Here is a 20363-nt window from a genome sequence, read left to right as displayed (position 1 = left end):
CCCAACAATGGTTTTATAGAATTCTAATTTTTACAGGCTTACAAACCCAAGGCAAATGTTATAGTTTTATTTTGCAAAATGACAATACCTTTATTTAGGAAGGAAAGAAATGTCTGCAGAAGCTTAAGTCTAGGATTGAAATAGTAAATGTGACTAAAGAATCTAGTGGTAACAACTTATGGACATCAGGCCAGCCAAAGCCCCCCAGTACATAATTGTATATTTTCAGTTGTGGGTCCTTCTAGTTGCGGCATGTGGGATGCCGCCTCAGCACAGCTTGATGAGCCGTGCCATGTCTGCACCAAGGATCCGAAGCGGTGAAACCCTGGGCCGCCCAAGCGGGAGCGTGCAAACTTAACCATTCAGTCACGGGGCCGGCCCCCCAGCCAAAGCCCATTTAAGCAGCCTTAAATGTAGAGAGAAAGCAAAGGAGAGAATGAGTAGTAAGGTATTCAAAGAAATTAGGAAGCCAAAATGGAAACAAAAGTAGGCCTATGCAAAAGTATAGCACACTTTACTTTAGGTCAGGAAACAGCAAAGCATGAAAATACAGTTGAGTTGAGCACACCTAGTACTCAGATCTTAGTTTCTAATACCATTCTCCAATAAAAGGAAGCAGGGCTCCTTGGAGAAATGGCTGATTCTAGAGCTGGGGTAGGGAATATACACGATGAAACTGGAGTATCTTGTAGTGCCAGAAAGTAAGGAAGTGCTAAAACAAACAAACAAAACCACCACAATGATGGCGGTATGTCAAAGCAACAGAGGAGCAAACTGAAACAGCTTCCAATGGCCAAAGCTGGAGGAATTTGAGCAAAAAAATAAAGTAGCATTGGAGTATAACCCAAAGTATAAAATAAATATCCATGAGTCCATACTGATAGAAATAAATGATTGAATGGATAGATAGGTAGGTAGGTAGATAGATAGACAGACAAACAGACATATGGAGAAAAGACAAGCCTCCCATGCAGGATAATCCTAAATAACTCGTGTGGGTGCTCCACCCTCAAGGAGGTGGAGCATAACTTCCCACTCCTTAAGTGTAGGTTGTTCACAGTGACTTCCTTCCAGAGAGTGCAGTATAGAAGGGTGGAAAAAACATTGACTTTACAGTGGAGGAAAATGGCAAACTACCTCAGCAAAGCGATCAAGGTCAACATCACCAATGATGTCATGTTAATAGTAAGTATCCCTTGATATGAGGTGATGAGAATGGTGCTTTACTTCTGTGGTCTTCCTCCCCCAAACCCATAACTCCAGTCTAATCATGAGAAAAAAATCAGACAAATCCCAATAGAAAGACATTCTGAAAAATACCTGACCAGTACTCCTCAAAACTGTCAAGGTCACCAAAAACAAGGAAAGTCTGAGAAACTGTCACAGCCAAGAGGAGCTTAAGGAGATGTGACAACTAAATGTAATGTGGTATTCTAGATGGGATCCAGGGACAGAAAAAGGACATTAGGTTAAAAAACTAAGGAAATCTGAATAAACTATGGACTTTAGTCAATGACAGTGTATCAATATTAGTTCATTAATTGTAACAAATGGACCATCCCAATGTAGGTTGTTAATAAGTGAGGACACTAAGTGTGGGGTATATGGAAACTCTTTGTACTACTGTCTCAATTTTTCCGTAAATCTAAAATTGTTCTAAAAATAAAGTTTATACTTTAAAAAATGCAGTTGACTTCAAGAAAAATGCAAACACAAAAATCAGGGTAGCAGATTCATGATAGATCTCAAAAAGGAAAGGTAAGTGTGTTAGAGACACTTTTAGTAGGAGTTGCCTGAGGATCTGACTGTTCCTCAGTCTACCTTGATGGCTCCTGCTCCTGTCTCTGCCCCTCAGTCTAACGTTTGTGTTCCAAACCCTATATATGCAGGTCCTCTCTAGACCTTCAATCCTTTTTCAGTTGCCCAGAGGACATCTCCATCTGGATGTTCCACAGGCACTACAAAATCAACTTGTCCTAGAGCAAATCAATGACCCTCTTTATTTCCTATCTTGTTTGTACCACCACCCACCTGCATCTGTCTACCCAGCCTTATGCCTTAAGATGCTGCCCCATAAGCATAAGTGAACAGCTGTGTGTTATGACAGGCTTCCCAGAATTGGTTCCTCAGTGCTCCATTAAATCATTACCTTTGCTTGTCTCGGGCCACTCTATTATTGGCTCTCATCCATTCCTTGGTTCCTCTTCTGTTTGGCATTTCCTCTCTGACATCCCAGCTCCCTAACTCTGGCCTCAAGTCCTTGACTTTGATAAACATTCCATGCCTCTGTCCTGGCATCTCCTAGAACTGACAAACCAGTGACAAAGCCCTTATTGGCATCACATCTCTGGGACTTCCTGTAGTAAGCAGCCTGTAAGATGACCCCTCAATGATTTCTTGGGTAACCACCTCCCCTTGAGTGTGGACTGGACCTAGTAACTCACTTCTAATGAATAAAATACAGCAAAGGTGTTGGGATGTCGTTGCTAAGATTAAGTTATAAAAAGACTATGGCTTCCATCTTGGGTGCTCTGTCTTTCTCCCTCTCTCTTGTTTATTCACTTGAGGGAAGCCAGCTGTCGTGTCATGAGCTGTACTACAGAGAGACCCACATAGCAAGGAACTAAGGTCTCTGGCCAACAGTGAGAGAGGACCCGAGGTCAGCCAACAGCCATGTGAGTGAACTTGCAGGCAGATCCTACCCCAGGGGAGCCTTGTGATGACTGCAGCCTTGTGACAGACCCTGGGTCAGAGGCACCCAGCTAAGCTGTGCCCAGATTCCTGACCACAGAAACTGAGATAATAACTGTTGTTTTAAGTTGCTAAGTTTTGGGATGATTTGTTACACAGCCGTAGGTAACCAGTACACCTCTCAAAGCCGTGTATCACCTTCATGAGCAACTCAAACTGAGTGTAGCCCAGTGGCACACATGCATAGCAGATATCATTACACAAGGCCATGGATCTGGGGCACACAGAAGGAAAGAGTGGAGCTCAAGAGTAGGCAAAACCCTTTCCTTCTCATTGATTCAAGCCAGTTTTGGAAGCCCTTTGTCAGACTGGCTAATCTAGGCTGGCTAGTTGCCAGATAATTGCACCTGATTCCTCTAAGGCAGCCGATCAAGCTGTCCAAGTTCCCAGTGCAAATAGATTATTTCCTAACCTTTCCACTGTGTGGTGGAGGCCAACTGAGCAGTCTTCCTAATCTTAAACCCAAGTGGGGAGACAGAGAGAGAGAGAGAGAGAGTTACAACTATCCTGCCTCCCTAACTCAGCATTAGGATCATAAGGGGTTACTTGCTGCAGAATATAAAATATCTGTGTCTCCAGTTTGTGTAAGAGTACAGTCAGAGCACTGTGGCATCTCTGGAAGGGTTGGGGCAGATGAATTGTGGCTCTTGGTATGGGGTTTGCTCTGGAATAATGTTGCTGTTTGCATCCACTTTCAGGAAGGAGTGATCAGCCCCTCTGGAATGAGATACCTAGGCAAAGTACTTGGCAGAATTGGAGGTCCCACGCTTCTGGCTCAGGGAAGGGCAGGGAACCAAGACGTGATCTTAGTGGTGAAATAGAGACTGGACTGAGCCTCTACTCTTCTCTCAGGTCCAAGCACAGCCAGGTGAAGGCAAGAAGATTCAGCTCCTCTAGAAGCACATAGACCCACACTTTATGGTGGGGATTTCTCAGACCCCCAAGGCGCCTCCTAGAGCCTCCTAGGAAAGTGGTAAAGTGTAAAAGTAGCAGACTGGGACTCTGCCAAGATTACCACTGCCTGCTGTGTGTTCCAAACTTGTACGCCTTTTCAAAACCACTTCCAAGGCTCAGCGACTTTGAAAACTTGTCCTACTCTTCTGCTGTAGCGTCTCCCCTGCTGGGCGCCAGCACCTAACAAACGGAAGCTTGTAAGGCTTCCTGAACCAGGGTGTGGTCAGGTATTTGGATAATAATTCATGTGGTAATTTTCCCTTCTCTGGAAACAGGTCCAGTTCAATGCCTTGCACATGGGGAGGCACCCGGAGGTCTTACCTGCTTCTCCTCCCTGCTCCTGGCTGGGGCTACCTGATAGGGGTTGACAGCTGGCCCAGCCTGGGACAGCTGCATTCTCCTGCCTGTAAATCTGGAGCACTCAATGAATTGATGTTCAGCCTGAGGATTTGGGGAGCTGAATCCAGATTATTGCCCTAGAGAAAGTGTCCATGACCTCTAGCTGCTGAAGTCCCTGTAGCTATGCTAGTTCCTATTCTGTCTGAGACTTGATTACTTAGCTCCTTTTTTTCAATTCTAGAGAAGCCTTGCACTAAACTCCCAATAATATTTTCTTGCAACCAAAAAAAGCTTAACACAAACTTCAATATATATTTATTGGGCATCCTTTCTGTATAGTTACGGTGCTAGGCTCTGGGGCTTGGGGATGCAAAGATGAGTTTTTAATCAGTCTTTATCCTAAAGGGATTCGTAGATCAATCTATATTCCTTGAACTTGGCCTCAAAGTGCTAAATGTGGGCCGACCCAGGTTCTCTTCTTCCCTCCCTGCTGCTGGACTCTGGACAAGGCAATGGCCCAGCTTCAACAAAGGAGATAAGACAAGCCATAGGGGATGGAGGAGTCCCAAGAGGAAGGAACCTGGCGCCTAAATGACCTCAAGAAGCGGAGTTACTTGCTGACCCAGACACTCATCTCGGATGTTATACCAGAAAGAAATCAGCTTTGTTCTTTAGGCCACGGAATTTTAGGATTCTCTTAGGAACAGTAACTTAGAAACCTGCTCTCCTGACAACTAATGCAATCACCTCTCCATTAACAGAGACACTATGTTGTCATAGCCTGAGGTGGCCATCCGAGGGTACATCTTCAGCCAGGGCATGCTGACTCCAGCAAAGGTGACCGTGGTTCTATATTGGAAACTCCTCAAGCCATCGAAAAAACAAAACAGTCCCTGGGTTCTGCGGACTATTCCTCTGGTCTGATTCCTCTCTTTCCCACAACTGCCCCTTGATTGGCCTCCTGAGAAAAAGCTTTATATTCACCAGGAATGGTTGCAGCCATCATTTGGGGAAGTTTAAGGCCCTCTTCATCCCTGTTTGTATCTTCACATATGCTGACCCAAGATTTATACTAGAGATAGAGGCCTCCAATCTTAGGGTGGTGCCACTTTGTCTCAGATTCTGGAAGAACTAAGGCCTTAAAACATTGTATTTTGGCACTGATAGAAGAGGGGAAAAAACCTATCTGATTATCAAAAAAAAAAAGAGGAGCCTGCAGTAAAGACACCTTCCAGGCCTAAAGGGCAACCTTCAACATAAAGACCCCAATACTCTATGACATATCATTGAATTACCAAGGCCTGAACCCCCTTTGGTCTCTGGAGGGTGAGGCATGGCAGTTACATTGAGTCCTATTACTTCTGCATGTCAATTTCAACCTCTCCTTTGCCACAGAGAAAGAACCACCATGTCAATCAATGATTTCCTGGGGAACCAAAGTACCCAGGGACTCCCATTGCCACCTGAAGAAGTTCATTGCCAGATAAGTCCACCCAGACCTAGAAATCATTGCCCCAAACTAGTGATAACACCAGTCTGATACCTACAAGCTCCGTCACCCATATACAGCTCCAGAGAAAGGCAGGTGCAGGGGTGGCTGCCTACCCCTGTAGATGGTGGTTTGTGCTTCTGGGTAAGGCCAAGATTCATGGCTCTGCCTGTGTTCCACACTTCCCTGGCAACCTCAAGGGTGCTGTCAAGATGATTAACACATTCCTTGGAACTTCTATTGGCTCTGTCAACACTCAGTGTGCTCTGCCATGTGAACCCAGACAAATGACAAGTACTCTGAGGACAGCTGCATTCACCCTCATCTCTGGGCACCCTGGAAGATGGCGCGGGCTAGAATTTGTTTCCAAACTCCCGCTACGTCTGGACTATAATTCTTTTATTTTGTTCATTCTGCCATTTAACATTTATTGAGAAATTCCTATGCTCTAGGCACTGTTCTATTATCTGAGGATACGGCACTGAACAAAGTGAAGTTTCTGTAGCTTGGGAGCTTACATTCTAGTGGAGAAAGGGAAATGATACATTAAGAAGTAAATATAGACAGTCTACAAAATACCCATCAGTTCTCCTCAAAATTTTGAAATAAAATTTAACGATAAATTTTAAGTAAGTATACAATATGTCAAGTGCTGATAAATGCTATGAAGAAAAAGCAGAGTCAGAGTGACGGGGTGCTGTTTGAGATAGGGTGGTCAAGGAAGCCCTCTGCATTCAGTAGAGACCTCAGTGAGGCAAAGGAGTAAGGTGTGAGGATTTCTGGAGAAGAGGGAAGGAGGTGTACAAAGGCAGCAACATGTTTAGTGTTTTGGAAGAATACTGAGATCTGCTTAACTATGTTTCCTTGTAGTCATTCCATCTGTCCTGTCCCTCTCTTCCTTCCTCCCTTTTTCTCCCTTCTTTCTCTCCCTCCCTTCCTCTCTTCTCTTTCTCCCTCCTTTTCTTCCTTCCCTTCTTTACTGAAACTGTGTGTTGGAAGGAGACTGTCTGGATATGGTCCTGAGACTGCCCATACGTAGCTATGAACCCTTAAGGCATAAGTCTTCTTGACCTCCATGGTGTTGTAGATAGACTGACAAAGATAATACAGGTTTGAAGAGCTCAGAGAATGTCTGTTGACTCAAATTTCAGTCTTCTCAAGTATTTCAAACGCTTTTTCTTTTTATAAAAACGTTCTGTTTCTTGATAAATAAAAATGTCAAGGGCCAGCCTCAGTGGCCTGGTGCTTAAGTTGGGTATGCTCTGCTTCAGTGGCCCGGATTCAGTTCCTCTGTGTGGACCTACACCACTCATCTGTCAGTGGTTATGCTGCAGTGGTGGCTCACATACAAAAAGAGGAAGATGGGCAGCAGATGTTAGCTCAGGGCGAATCTTCCTCAGCAGAAAAAACAAGTCAAAATTCTTTTGTGGGGGACTGGCCCAGTGGCGCAGCGGTTAATTTCGCATGTTCCGCTTCTTGGCGGCCCAGGGTTCACTGGTTTGGATCCCGGGTGTGGACATGGCACTGCTTGGCAAAAGCCATGCTGTGGTAAGTGTCCCATATATAAAGTAGAGGAAGATGGGCATGGATGTTACCTCAGAGCCAGTCTTCAGCAAAAAGAGGAGGATTGGCAGTATTAGCTCAGGGCTAATCTTCCTCAAAAAAAAGTAAAATTCTTTTGAGGAGGGGCTGGCCAATGGCATAGTGGTTAAGTTCACATGCTCCTTCGGTGGCCTGGGGTTCCTGGGTTCAGATCCCTGGCATGGACCTACACATCACATGCTCATCAAGCCATGCTGTGGCAGCATGCCACATACAGAATAGAGGAAGATTGGCACAGATGTTAGCTCAAAGACAATCTTCCTCAAGCAAAAAGAGGATTGGCAACAGATGTTAGCTCAGGGCCAATCTTCCTCACCAAAAAAAAAAAAAAATTGTGGAATCCCAAGACTTCCTTTCCTTTCTTTGCTAAGGCCACATTGTCAGTGGGAGTTCATTATGCCCAGATATTATCACTACATGTTAAAGATTCATCCTTCCATGAGATAGCATGAGCTCTCAGATTGGTCTCAAATCACTGCTCTACCCACAGGAGGTGGCACAACTTCACTGGCTCATGGTCTTGATTTCTCAAGCTCCAGATCCTCACCTGTCTTTAGGTGCCAAGGGCCACATGACAACTTTCCACCATTTAGGCAACTGAGAGCCGAAAGAGAGAAAGCCTTTCTGTACCTCACCTTGCCCTATACCCCAGTTTTTATTTCTAATCTGAGTTTTTGCCAGTTTCCCAAATGACACATCAAGAATAACCTCACTCATCAGGTGATTTTTGCCTCCTACTTTTTCTAGTTTTTTTTTTTGCCAGATCTTAACTCTTGGCCTTTAGATAGCAATGGTGTGAGACTGCCCATGAAAGGATCAGCCATGTATTTGAGAAACACCTAAGGAACTTCACCCATCTGAATTTCCCTTTCAAACAACTGGGGCCATCAAGACTAGGCAAAGAATGGAGATGGGCTGGTCCATGCCTATCAGGGCCAGGAGACAAAGAAGATCTGAAAGATTTAAGAGCACTCAAAAAAATGCTGCAATCTAAGGAGTCAGGCAGAGAGGCAAAAATCTCACAATGAGATTATAATCAGAGACAAGAAGATGGAACTAGCTGGCTTGGAAGAGAGAAGAGGCAGAGTCTAGATTTGCTCTGTCCAACATGGTAGCCACTAGGCATATAGGACTCTTGAGCACTTAAAATGTGGCCAGCCCAAATTGAGATGCACTATGTTTACACCTATACTACACTAGATTTCAGTGTATACTCAGTGTATATAAACTTGGAACAGAAAAAGAATATAAAATATCTCATTAATAATTTTTATATTAATTATGTTCGATCAAATACAATTTATAATGATTCTGTTTATATTGATTACATTGACTGTTGAAAATGATAATATTTTGTATCTATTTGAGTAAGTAAACTATATTATTAAAATTAATTTCACATATCTCTTTTACTTTTCTTAATGTGACTACTAGAAAATTTTTAAATGCATAGGTGGCTCCCATTATTGGGCAGTGATAGTCCTGACTGTAGGCCCTAGACGGATCTCCTGAGGCGAGGAAACAAAGCAGCGGGACCCTTTCATAGGGAACCTGAACCCTTGCCCTCAATAAAGAGGCAAAGGTTAAGAGCAACACCCCTCTCAGTCTTCCTCCTCCCAGAAGGAGCTCAGATGGAGTCTCTCTACCCAGTTTGCTTGGTGGAGGACCCTAACAAGTTTGGGAGGATTCTTAAGGTGGGGAGCAAATTCTCATGCGGCTGTACCCTCTACTCACAGTCAGCCTGGAACTAGCTCCATCATTGACCCCAATACACGCCAGTACCCACCCTAGGTTACTTGATGGGTGATTAGGTTCAGTTGCACATAATAGATAAAGCCCAAAATAACAAAAGCATAAGCAAGACATAACTTTGTCTCTTAAGAAAAAAAAAATTGAGAGAAATAAACTCCTGTTTACACGCTGTTTTTTTGGACTTCATCTATTATACGCAACTGAACTTAGCAAGAAAGGTTGCATTCATTTCTATCAGTCATCTTGGCCCAGGAGACAATGAGCTAATGAAGGCAGAACAGCCAGATAGAAGGAATCCAGGTCCTGGATGACAATGGAGCTATCATTTGTTTATTGTCTCACTGTTCAAGCAAGCTATTAGAATTCCACGTTCTAGGCAGAAGAAAGGTGAAAAGGGAGGGATTAAGATCTTTTCTTTCCTTTTAAGGAGACTCCCCAGAAGTATCATACAACACTTCTACTTGCATTTCATTGGCCAGAACTTGGTCACATGGTACACTTAGCTTCAAGAGAGGATGGGAAATGCTTTTTAGATAGGTGAATTGCTGCCTTGAATAAAACAAGGTTCTGCCACTAAGAAGAAAGAGGAAAATGAATGCTGGCATAAGCAACACATATGTACCCCTTGAGTACATGCTGATGACCTGCATCGCTCTAAAAGGACCCACAGTTTGGTTCTGCAGCTTCCAGCATGGGCATGTAGACAAAAGATAAGCCACAGAGCGTTGACCCTCCAAGGATCTCCCCCTGGACCTCATACAAATGGAGGGAGCATAGAGTAAATCAAGTATATGTACAGGGGCAGGTTGAAGACCATCCCTAAGGCAATCCTGCCTCGATGGCAATTGGGTGATTAGGAGTATATAGTGGTCCCTCATGTCCCACATTTGACCTCAGCACAGGTGTCCCAATCTGTGACTTTATTAATTCATGTAACCACATTGCGAGAAAGGCAGGGGCAGCTGGCCTCAGGGACAACTGGAATCAGATTCGAGAATGCCACTTTCTCTCTGCATCATCTGCATCTTTGCTTCCTGTTGCATAATGGCTTCTGCTGCTCAGCTGGAATTTGTCTGCCAAATCAGCCTCGGAGCCTCACATCTACCACTAGAAAGAAGCAGCACCTTCCCCCCTCTCTCTGGCTGGAAATTTTAAAATGCCAGGGGAGGGCTCTGATTGGTCCAGCATGCATCACAGTCCTTTCTAGTCAGCAGGGGTAGAGTCAGGTGAAGGAGGAGGAGCAGTCCATCTGTGGATGGACAAAATAATGCCCATTACCGCCAATAGTGGGTGTTAGCTTTGTAGAAACCTTTGCTAAAATGAGAGGTGAAAACGATATAAGCAGAAAAAGCATTTTCCCTTTGTTGTGAATTTTCCACCCCAACTTGATGTTTGCCTTTTAGTTTTAGCTATTCAATAAACACTGCAAAGCACCCACTTTGTACTAGACGCCTGTGCTTTTCAGTATCCTTTCTTCAGTCATGGTAACAGTTGATTCTGTTACGGCTTTCACTAAATCCATTTCAGTCCTAAGGATATACTTCAGCCTCTTGATGGGATTTAGATATTTCCCAAGTCTTCTCAGTTATACCTACTCTAACCACTTCTCCCCTGAAGGCCCTCACCCAGATGGCTACTGTCAATTAGTGAGGGCTCTTTACTTGTAAATAACAGAAGCCTGCTCAGATCAGTTTAGGCAAAAAGGAAGACAGAACCCATGGGTCCAAGATACAGGCCTTGGGAGGGATTGAAATCTGGAAATGGAGAGCCAAGGCAGCCATTTCCTTATGTGTATTTTCTGTCTCTCTCTCTTTGGGGCTACACTAATGTTCCCTGCGTTATTCTGCTTTTTCTGTGCTCATGGGAAGATATCTGCGCCACCCCACCAACATTCCAAAATGTGTATGTTCTCTTAGATCAAGTACGCAGACTCCCAAGTACTTGTCCCATCCCCAGATTCTTGAGGAACTGACCCAGTTGAGTCAGGGGTCTTCCCCTACTCCAGTCAGCTGTGGTCAGGGGAATAGGGTCCCAAATGATCAGCATAACCCTTGTCCCAGCTCTGTGCATGGATGTAAGTGTAGGTGAGTTCTCAGAGAATGCACGTCATGGGCCTATGCTGTTAGAATCTTCCTGAGAACTTCCAGTAACAGATCCTCAAATATGAAGACAGGGGTACTGAACACCAAGGACTACCCTGTCCATTTCTTGCCTGGCTACTTGGCAACAGCTGGTAGTTGGCAAACAACTAATAAGTGACCTTGAACAGCCCATTCTTTGATCAACATAATGGTTTGTTTAGGTCTCACAGAGAGTAGAGGCCTCTGGCACCCCAGGTCCAGCGGGGATAGCAGCGGAAAACAACTTGTTCACAAGACCGTCAAGAATGTTTTTCTTTTTTTATTCTCATTGCAGTAACATAGGTTTATAACATTATATAAATTTCACGTGTATGTTATTATATTTCGATTTCTGTGTAGATTATATCCTGTTCACCACCCAAAGACTAATTATAATCTATCACCACACACATGTGCCTGATCAGCCCCTTTGCCCTCCTCCCTCCCCCTTCCCCTCTGGTAACCACCAACCCAAACTCTGTTTCTATGTGTTTGTTTGTCATTGTTTTTATCTTCTACTTATGAGTGAGATCATACAGTGTTTGACTTTCTCACTCCGACTTATTTCACTGAGCATACTACCCTCAAAGTCCATCCAAGTTGCCACAAATGGCACAATTTCATCATTTCTTATGGCTGAGTAGTATTCCATTGTGTATATATATCGCATCTTTTCTTTCTTTTTTTTTTTTTGAGGAAGATCAGCCCTGAGCTAACTGCTGCCAATCCTCCTATTTTTGCTGAGGAAGACCGACCCTGAGCTAACATCTGTGCCCATCTTCCTCTACTTTATATGTGGGACGCCTACCACAGCATGGCTTGCCAAGCGGTGCCATGTCCACACCCGGGATCCGAACTGGCGAACCCAAGGCTGCCAAAGCGGAACAGGCGAACTTAACCACTGCGCCAGTGGGCCAGCCCCTGTATCGCATCTTTCTTATCTATTCCTCCCTTGATGGGCACCTAGGTTGCTTCCAAGTCTCGGCTACTGTGAATAATGCTGTGATGAACATAGGGATGCATGTATCTTTATGCATTTGTGTTTCCCTGTTCTTTGGATAAATACCCAGCAGTGGACTAGCTGAATCGTACGGTAGTTCTAGTCTTAATTTTTTGAGGAGACCATCAAGATTTTTAATCCCAGAGTGTTGTCCTTAAAGTGAATTCTCAAGTGGATTGCCTTACATCACTTGATTTATGGACATGTGATGTTATAACAAGAAGAGACATATGTGAAAAAAAGCTAGATTTTTATCTCATGCTACAATTTTCCCCTCAGTGACCCTTACACTTCCATGGTTTTTACTGTCATCTTTATAGAAAAGACTCATAAATCTATACTATAGCCCTCTTCTCTACACTCAGCTCTAGATATATATTTCCAACTGCACTGGATATTGCTATAAGTACTCCAAATTCATTATGACCAAAACAAAACTATCTTTCCCCACCAATTTTCTCTTACCACATTACCAAACAAGTACGCAGTGGCATTTCCTTCTAACTACCACCAAGCTAGAAGCCTCCCTGCATCCTTTCCATCTGTCCCCTTTCTCCAACCCTAGAACTGCCCACTTGGGTTAAGCACTCTTGTGTCTTGTCTGGACAATTGCAATGGCCTCCTCACTAACTTCCTTACTTTTTCTTTCTCTGTCCTCCAGTCCATTTTCCATGCTAGAATCAGATTATCTCATTAAAAACATAAACCCAATGTTGCTCCCTTCCATAAAAACCTCCAGATTGGGGCCAGCCCGGGGTACGCAGGTTCAGATCCCGGGTGCGGACATGGCACCGCTTGGCAAAAAGCCGTGATGTGGTAGGTGTCCCACATATAAAGCAGAGGAAGATAGGCACAGATGTTAGCTCAGGGCCAGCCTTTCTCAGCAAAAAGAGTAGGATTGGCGGTGGTTAGCTCAGGGCTGATCGTCCTCAAAACAAAAACAAAAACAAAAACCCTCCAGACCACCTACAGAGCAAAACCAAAGCTTCTTAGCAATCAAGGCTCTTGAAATTTTCTAGCTTTTGCTTGTCTAACTTCATCTCCCATTATGTTCCAGGCAGTACACCTCAGCTCCTCCTTACGCCCTATTAATGTCAATTTCTCACGCTTCCCGAAATAAGTATTTTCCAACCTAGATGCCAGAATATATATTCTAGGGCAATGAACTCAAATGTAATGTGCCATAATGGAGCTAAGCACAAGTGCTAAGGGAGTCCAGAGGAGGAGCAACCATCAGCCTGCGGGTTCAGGGAAGAAGTAATTCTGAGCCCTGAGTAGGAATTGCCAGGAGTCAAAGGGAGGAGGATCAACAGATACAAAGGCTAGGAGATGGAAAGAGCACAGGGCCGGCTTTCAGAGTGTTTAGCATCTCAGTGTGGTAGAGCAGACTGTGTGTGGTAGGGGAGGGAGGCAAGAGACTGGCAGTTGTTTCAGCCCAGCTAAACTTTACAGGAGGCAGTGGAGCATATTAGAGGAGTGGCTTCAAGAGATTTGCAGGACAAAGAGATCCTTCTGGAGTACAGAGAGAACTTAAGAAAATGCAAGGCTTTGTCAGTAATTCAGGAAAGAAATGCTCTGGGTGAGAACTAGGACAATGAAGGTCATGCTCCTGGGTTGGAGGGGAGAGCGAGGGCTCCCAGATAATCAATGAACTGGAGTTGATAAAAAAGGCGGAGGGTTGGGGGGGTGCGGGTGTTCATGCATGGGGAAGGGTGTCAAGGAGGAATCTGTCTTCCTATAAGTAAAATAAGAGTATAATGTAATGCCTACTTCATTAGATAAAATGTGTAGAGTTTCTAGTTTTGTTCCTGGTGCATGGCAGGTTTTCAAGAGAGTTTAAAGTTTACAAACCATTTTCAATAGATTGCAAGATACAATCCTCAGAAGTGTGGGATACAAGGGTAGATAGCTTACAGATGTGAAAGTTGAGGTCCAGGGGTTCCAGCTCCCCAAGTCAGTGGGAGGTGGCATTGAGATTCCAGATGAGGCCTGACCCAAGACCTCCATGCCTTCCAAGACAGTGGGAAGCCAACTGGAAATTCCGGTTATTGAAATTCTTTTAAGCAGGGCATCTAGAACTTGCCTTCCCAGAAGGATTCCAAGAAATGAAAGAAGGGTTCAGTATAACGCTAATCACAATGATAATGGTGCTACTTAAAAGAAGCTTCCCTGTGCCACTCCTGAAAGGGTGATTGGCTGACTCAGGAATTCAGTCTGTAGATAACCTGGTGGTGAGGAGGGAGGGAGGGCCTTCGAGTTTTCATAAAAAACCATTAACTTCAGCTAATAGCATTGACAATGGAGGCGCCTGGTGATTGCGGGCACTTAAATTGTAAATGGAAAACAGGAAGGCACCTTGGCTGTCTCCATTGTTATATGCTAATGAAGTAGCTCCACTCAAACAAAGGCGGCCAGGAGATTAGTGGAGGGTGTGGCCTGGTCCCACGCTGGGTAAGAAGTCTGTGTGAAATGCTAGCAGTCCTGCGCCCAGAATTAAGATGTCTTCCTCTGCCCTACTTGGCATTGGGACCTGGAACAAGACCCTGCACTTCTCTGGACCTCCGTGTTTTAGTAAAATGTATACAATCAAATCTACGGGTGGCTGCTGCATACAGTCCAACCTGGCAACCAGATTGTTGGTCATCTTTTTTCCTACTCAAACCAAAAAGAACTGAAAATAATTCCTTGAAGTTTCTTATGGGCACTGCAATCTATTTAGAGGCTTTTCCTGCTTTTATGCCATATGCATGTTGCATGTCTTTCCTAAGCACCCATGTGCATGGAATCTGTGGTGTTCCTTGATGCGGTCCCTGTCCTCAAGGGCTCACGTTTGGATAGGAGATAGGACATGTGGGCAGACAGGAGGCAGAATGTGAGCAGAGTGGGACAGGCAGAAAAATAACTAAACAATATGGCAGAATGGGACACCAGTCACACAGATCTCATAGCAAGAGCTGTACAGAGGTGGGAACAAAGTGCTAAGGGCACCAGTGACCTTGATCTGGGAGGCTTCACAATGATGTGGTCTGTGAGCAGTAGAGGCCCCACCCCCCACTCCTGGCAGGTGACTACAGTTAATAGAGGACTTTATAAAATACTGATTCCCCCACCCATCCCACAGACTCAGATTTTGTAAGTCTAGGGTGAGGCCTGGGAAAGAGAAAGCAAACCGCCCTGTGCATCTGTTGATCAGCCAGGTTTGCAGCCCATTGGTGGAGCCCATTGGTGCAGTGGGACAGGCCCAAATAGCATGGTATTACAGTAAGAGTGGTGTGATGGAGGGATTAGTGCTCTGCGTAGGAGGTTGTGTATAAACTGAGAGGTTCCCAGTGGAAGAGAAGGTGGGAGGGCCAGGTCATGGAAACGTGGGTGCAGAGGTCGAGACTGAGGCAAGCCATGTCCTGCTCAAGGAGCTGAGAGTAGCTCCTAGTTGGTGGAGAACATGGGGAGAAGGGTGGGACATGAGACTGAGAGGAGGAAGTTGGGGACAGATTGTAAAGGGCTAGCCTTGAATATGGTGCTAAGGAGTCTGGCCTTGATTGCTGAGATCCTGGAGAACCAGTGAAGGTTATTTTCATGCACACAATACCTTGATAAAATACTGTAAGGTCTTGTAGCCATTGTAGGGTTTCTGGTAGTTCTTCCTCCTCTCTATTGGATAAATTCATGAATAGTTAAGAATGCAAGTGATTCTAAGTCAATCAGCAAGTTTAGAGCAGAATATGAAGAAACCTGTCAAAATCATCTCTCACTTGGACTACTGAAAAAGCTTTTGGTAACTGGACTCCTTGTTTTAGTCTTTCCCTTGTCAGATTTGTCCTCCTTTCTGCTCCTGAGATATTTCTAAAAATGCTTGTCACATCCTTGCTTAAAACCCTTCAGTGGCTTCCTGTGGTCTCCACACAATGAAGTTTCGACTTAGCCTGGTATTCATAATCTGGCGTCTTCTTAGTTATAGTAGTTAGGATTTTTTTTTGTTGGTTTGTATAAGCTAACCTAAATTAATTTAAGCAAGAAAAAAAAAAGAGATTTATTATTAAGGAGAGGAGTGTCTCATGAACCCAGGGGTGGAACGAGGCAATCTTAGGATGGGACAGGAATCTGGGGTGCACTGGAAGCTTGGGGAAGCTTTCTGCCTTTCCCCTCTGCCTCAGTGTCTTTCTCCATCTCTTTCTGCTGAGCAGTCTGGTTGGCTCTGGGATTGGTGCAAGGGAAAGGCGTGCATGCCAGACACTCAAGAGAAGTGATAATCTCTGGACTAACAAACTTGGCTTCAGAAAGTTCTACTCTATAATTGTGTCTCTATGTCTCTGGGTTTTTTTATTTTCCCTTAATTAAAAAAGTGTTTTTGATGGAAATGTAATACATTCTCATTGTAAAAAATAAACAATATGGAAGTACATACAAGAAAGTTGAGTTATTTTTCATATACCTCCCGCTCCCTGCCCCCAGAGGTAACTACTGTTGGGTGCCAAGATTCTAGCCAATCTTCTGTACATTTATATGCTTATATATTTGCACTAAAAATATCTAATTTTTGGTTTTCCTAAATGTAATTGTACCATCTGTGTTTTAACCCAGCTTCTTTTTTTCACTTAATATGTTTTGTGGCTTTTTCTTGTTCACTATTTTCCTAAATTTCTAATACATTTAAATTCTTTTGGAAATGTCCAATCTTGTCTCTGTGAACAAATAAATTTAAAAATGTGTGCTTCTATACTTGATTCAGGAAAGAGCATCAGGGCGTCTCTACCTGGAGGTGCAAACTCATTCATAGTTAGCACCCAGAGAGAGATGGCAGAGGGAACACAGTGCCATATCCTTGGGAGAATTATAAATTTTGGTCAATCCTTACCCAGCATTTCTTCTCAAGTTACTTAATGTTTATATATCAGTTGGTTAATTTCTCAGCTGACACTTCAGGGTCCTGGGATGTATGCTAATTATGAAGTATATAAAAGCTGAGAGGGGCTGGCCTGGTGGCATAGCAGTTAAATTCACATGCTCCACTTTGGCAGCCTGGTGTTTGCCGGCTCGCATTCTGGGCACAGACCCACACACTGCTCATCAAGCCATGCTGTGGCGGGCGTCCCACATATAAAGTGGAGGAAGATGGGCACGAATGTTAGCTCAGGGCCAGTCTTCCTCAGCAAAAAGAGGAGGATTGGAAAAAAGAGGAGGATTGGCAATGGATGTTAACTCAGGGCTAATCTTCCTCAAAAAAATAAAGAAAGAATTAAAAAAGAAAAAGATAAGTCTTGTAGGAAACCTGGCTCCTTCATAGAGTGGCAGTATTTTAGCCTATAGAGTGGCAGTATTGTCAGTTCTGTAGGTCTAGAGATTTGATATATTTATGCCAACCTAACTCACAGAAGACTTGCATAAATTAAAATGCCAGTTTATTAAATTTTAGCTACTTTTATACTTCTCACTTAAATACAAATAGAATAATGTTGGCTTCCCATTGCCTATAGACCCCAAAGGATTAGGTCAAAGTCCTTTGCCTGGTATTCAAGGCCTTTACAATTTGGCTTCAAACCAACTTTCCAGTTGGTTCTCATATGTCATGCGTGTACTTCATATATGCTATTCTCTCTGTCTGGAATGTCCCTTCTGACTGTTTATCAGGCAAAGTCTTTATTTTACTTGGAGTTCCAGATCAAGTATTACCTCTCTCAAAGCCTTCTCTTATGAGCCCGGCCCCTACAGCAGGCCATATTAATTGCTCTCAATTCTGGGCCATTATGACCCTTAATTTATTAATTTATCATCATATACTGATGCCTGCCCCTCCCAGTGATCTCCTTGAGGACCAGAATGCTATTTCATCCATCAAGGTAACCCAGATTATACCACATTGACTAAACCTAAGAATCTCAATAAATGTTGAACTGAATTGAACTTATGCAATTATATTTTCTGCAATTATTTCCTTTTCTTTCCTGAGTTCTTATAAAAGTTAATTTTGAAAATGTCAGCCTGTCTCAGCTGTCTTTGGAGGAAAGGAGGAAAAGGGCACGTGTTCACACAGGGACTGAGAAAATCCCTGGAGGCCAGGGATGGTGACTGCTGTGGGAATACAAGTGAGGGACCCCACAGGGAAGGAAAAACACAGTGGGAAAAGCCAGACCAAATGACAGCTGTTTCTTTCCACCAAGAAATTTCCCTTTGAGATCTCCTCTTTCCTCAAATCCGGAGATTTCAGGATATTGTAAATGGAGGGCCAAGCTCCCTTGTGTCCTCTCTGTGTAGGGTCTCCTCTGTGTTTGTGTGCAGTGGGTGGAGATCAGCTTCCTGACCGTGACCTGTCTCTGGTGGAGTAAGAAGAATCAAGCCAAGAGGGTTGGTTCATGGTTGCCCGACATCCCACCACCCTCTTCCAGCTAATCAAAAGGTAGGTGTGATAATGTGGGCAAATGTTGTTAACAGATCTCAGGAGACAGGGAAATGGAGGTCTCTGGAGAAAGAAAAAGTAACCAGAGGTGTGAATCCAGCCTGACTGTGTTCTGGTGTCTCCTAATCTCATTCCCACAGTGTCTCAAACCATTCCTCTGCTTCTCAATCTCCCCGCCCTGACCCTGACTCCCAGGTCCCCTGCAAACCCTTTAGATGTGCTCCTGATAGGGAGCTGGGAGCTGACTGTGGAAGAGAGCCATAGACCAGGAGCCTCCAGCCTTCCCTTATGATCTGCATGGTGTTTACCAAGTCTTCAGCCTTGAAGTCATTTGTGGTGCTCTGCCTTACTGAAGAAAAATGGATTTTGCCTCAATTCTTCATTCCTGTTTAAATATTTAGTTTAATCAGCACAGGCCCAAGTGCCTTTTCCATTTCCCCTGGTGCCTGGGAGCCATGCTGACACCAGCATCATAAATAATGCATCTGATTCCAGCAACATGCCACTGGCTGGGAGTCACTCCATCCCTCAAGTCTCGAGGCCTGCCCTCTCCTCTGGCTTCTTTGGGAGAAGCTGGACTAGGACAAAGAAATCTGCCTTGCACCTCGAAGGCCTTGCCTCAAAGGCCTTGCTACTTCTGGAGGGAGTTGTTGTGACAGGCAAGCAGTCCTCACTCTAGCCCTGACCTGAGGGGTTTTGCAGGAGTGCAAGAGGGTGTGTTGATGGGGAGAGTAAGAGGCTGGGAAGAGGTAGAAACACCACGGCCACAAAGTGTTTTGACTCTGCCTTCCAGGTGACTCAGACCTGATGGAGGGACTTCAGGCCACCTAGAAAAGGTCTGACCTAGGCTCTATGTGAGTGTGGAGCAGAGGACAAGGACGCCAGATATAAATGCAGCCAAATATAAGGGCAGAGGAAGAAGGAGACTCCATGACATGCTGGAACCTTCTCTCTTCCCTCCACCTTCAGAATTCTGGCTCCTAACTTGGGCCCTGCTCTCTATTCCAAGAACACGGTCCAGATTTCACCCCATTATACCAGAAACCTAAGGGGAAAGTCATAGCTTCCAGGGGATGGACACTTTGTCTCCTCTTACAGAAAGGAACCAATGACGGGATTTGACTAGACAGGACTTGAGTGTCCTTTGCCAAAACCTCAAAAAGGGTCAACCGCCTCCGGGTGCCCTGTCTTTGGAGCCAGCTTCTCAGCACTCTGATCTGTGCAATTAAATGGGAAACATTGCGTTCGTTGCCACTAATGACAGGGTCCTGGCCTGGCTTTGTAAAAGAAGCTCCTTGGGGCAGCTCTGTAATACTCATGCTTTTTTCCTCTAAAACTTTGCAGAGATAAAAGAAGACGTAAACAACGATTTATTTATCCAGGAGTTCAAAGTTGGGCTTGGAGCCCTCCAACATTTGCTGTCCTTTTTGAAATCAAGAGTGCAAATAAACTTTCCTCTTTTAGAAAGGGCGGCTGCTACAAACCTACAGATAAAGATAAAAGGAGCTGATGAAAGGAGAAAATTTTAGTCTCCATACTTCAGTCTGAGGGGCTTCATGAGCCCCTCACCCGCTCATCTACACCATAAAATATCTAAGGCCAGAACCCTATCAATTCCTTTCAAGCTGCCTAGGACCTGGACAGCCAGGAACCACCAAAGGAAAGATGACAGAAAAGTTGGTCTCTGATGACCAGCACCTTGCCAAATCCAGTGGTCAGTCTGTCACTCTGGTTTGTCACAGTTGGAGCTCTCTCTTTTTGACCTGGTTTCTAGAACATGTACTCCTCCGGCTTTTCTCCCTCATTGCTCTCTCAGTCCCCCGTTGTGGCCCTGCTCTCCTTGAGCACTACATGTGTGGTTCTCAATCTTGGCTACACATTACAATCACCTAAGGGTTTTTTTTTTTTTCTTTTTTCTGAAAATCAGGGTGCGCTCCAAACTAATTAAACCAGAATCTCTGG

The 20363-nt window shown here is 44.4% G+C and overlaps 1 protein-coding gene across 6 annotated transcripts in view; it reads left to right on the top strand.

Annotated features, from left to right (window-relative positions):
* The window catches only part of MTA3 (metastasis associated 1 family member 3), a 186983-nt gene that overhangs the window by 9905 nt on the left and 156715 nt on the right, over positions 1-20363 (top strand). For 3 of the 6 annotated variants that reach the window (XM_070236412.1, XM_005600290.4, XM_070236408.1), the window contains exon 2: positions 18284-18401. The exons of the other annotated variants lie outside the window; for them this stretch is intronic. The gene's annotated coding sequence lies outside the window, so the exon portion shown is untranslated. The remainder of the gene's footprint in view (positions 1-18283; positions 18402-20363) is intronic. 6 annotated transcript variants of the gene reach the window in all.

The sequence above is a fragment of the Equus caballus genome, chromosome 15 (assembly GCF_041296265.1).
Source record: "Equus caballus isolate H_3958 breed thoroughbred chromosome 15, TB-T2T, whole genome shotgun sequence".
Classification (NCBI taxonomy): domain Eukaryota; kingdom Metazoa; phylum Chordata; class Mammalia; order Perissodactyla; family Equidae; genus Equus; species Equus caballus.
The sequence above is the reverse complement of the archived record's forward strand: the minus strand, read 5'-3'. Positions and strand labels throughout refer to the sequence as shown.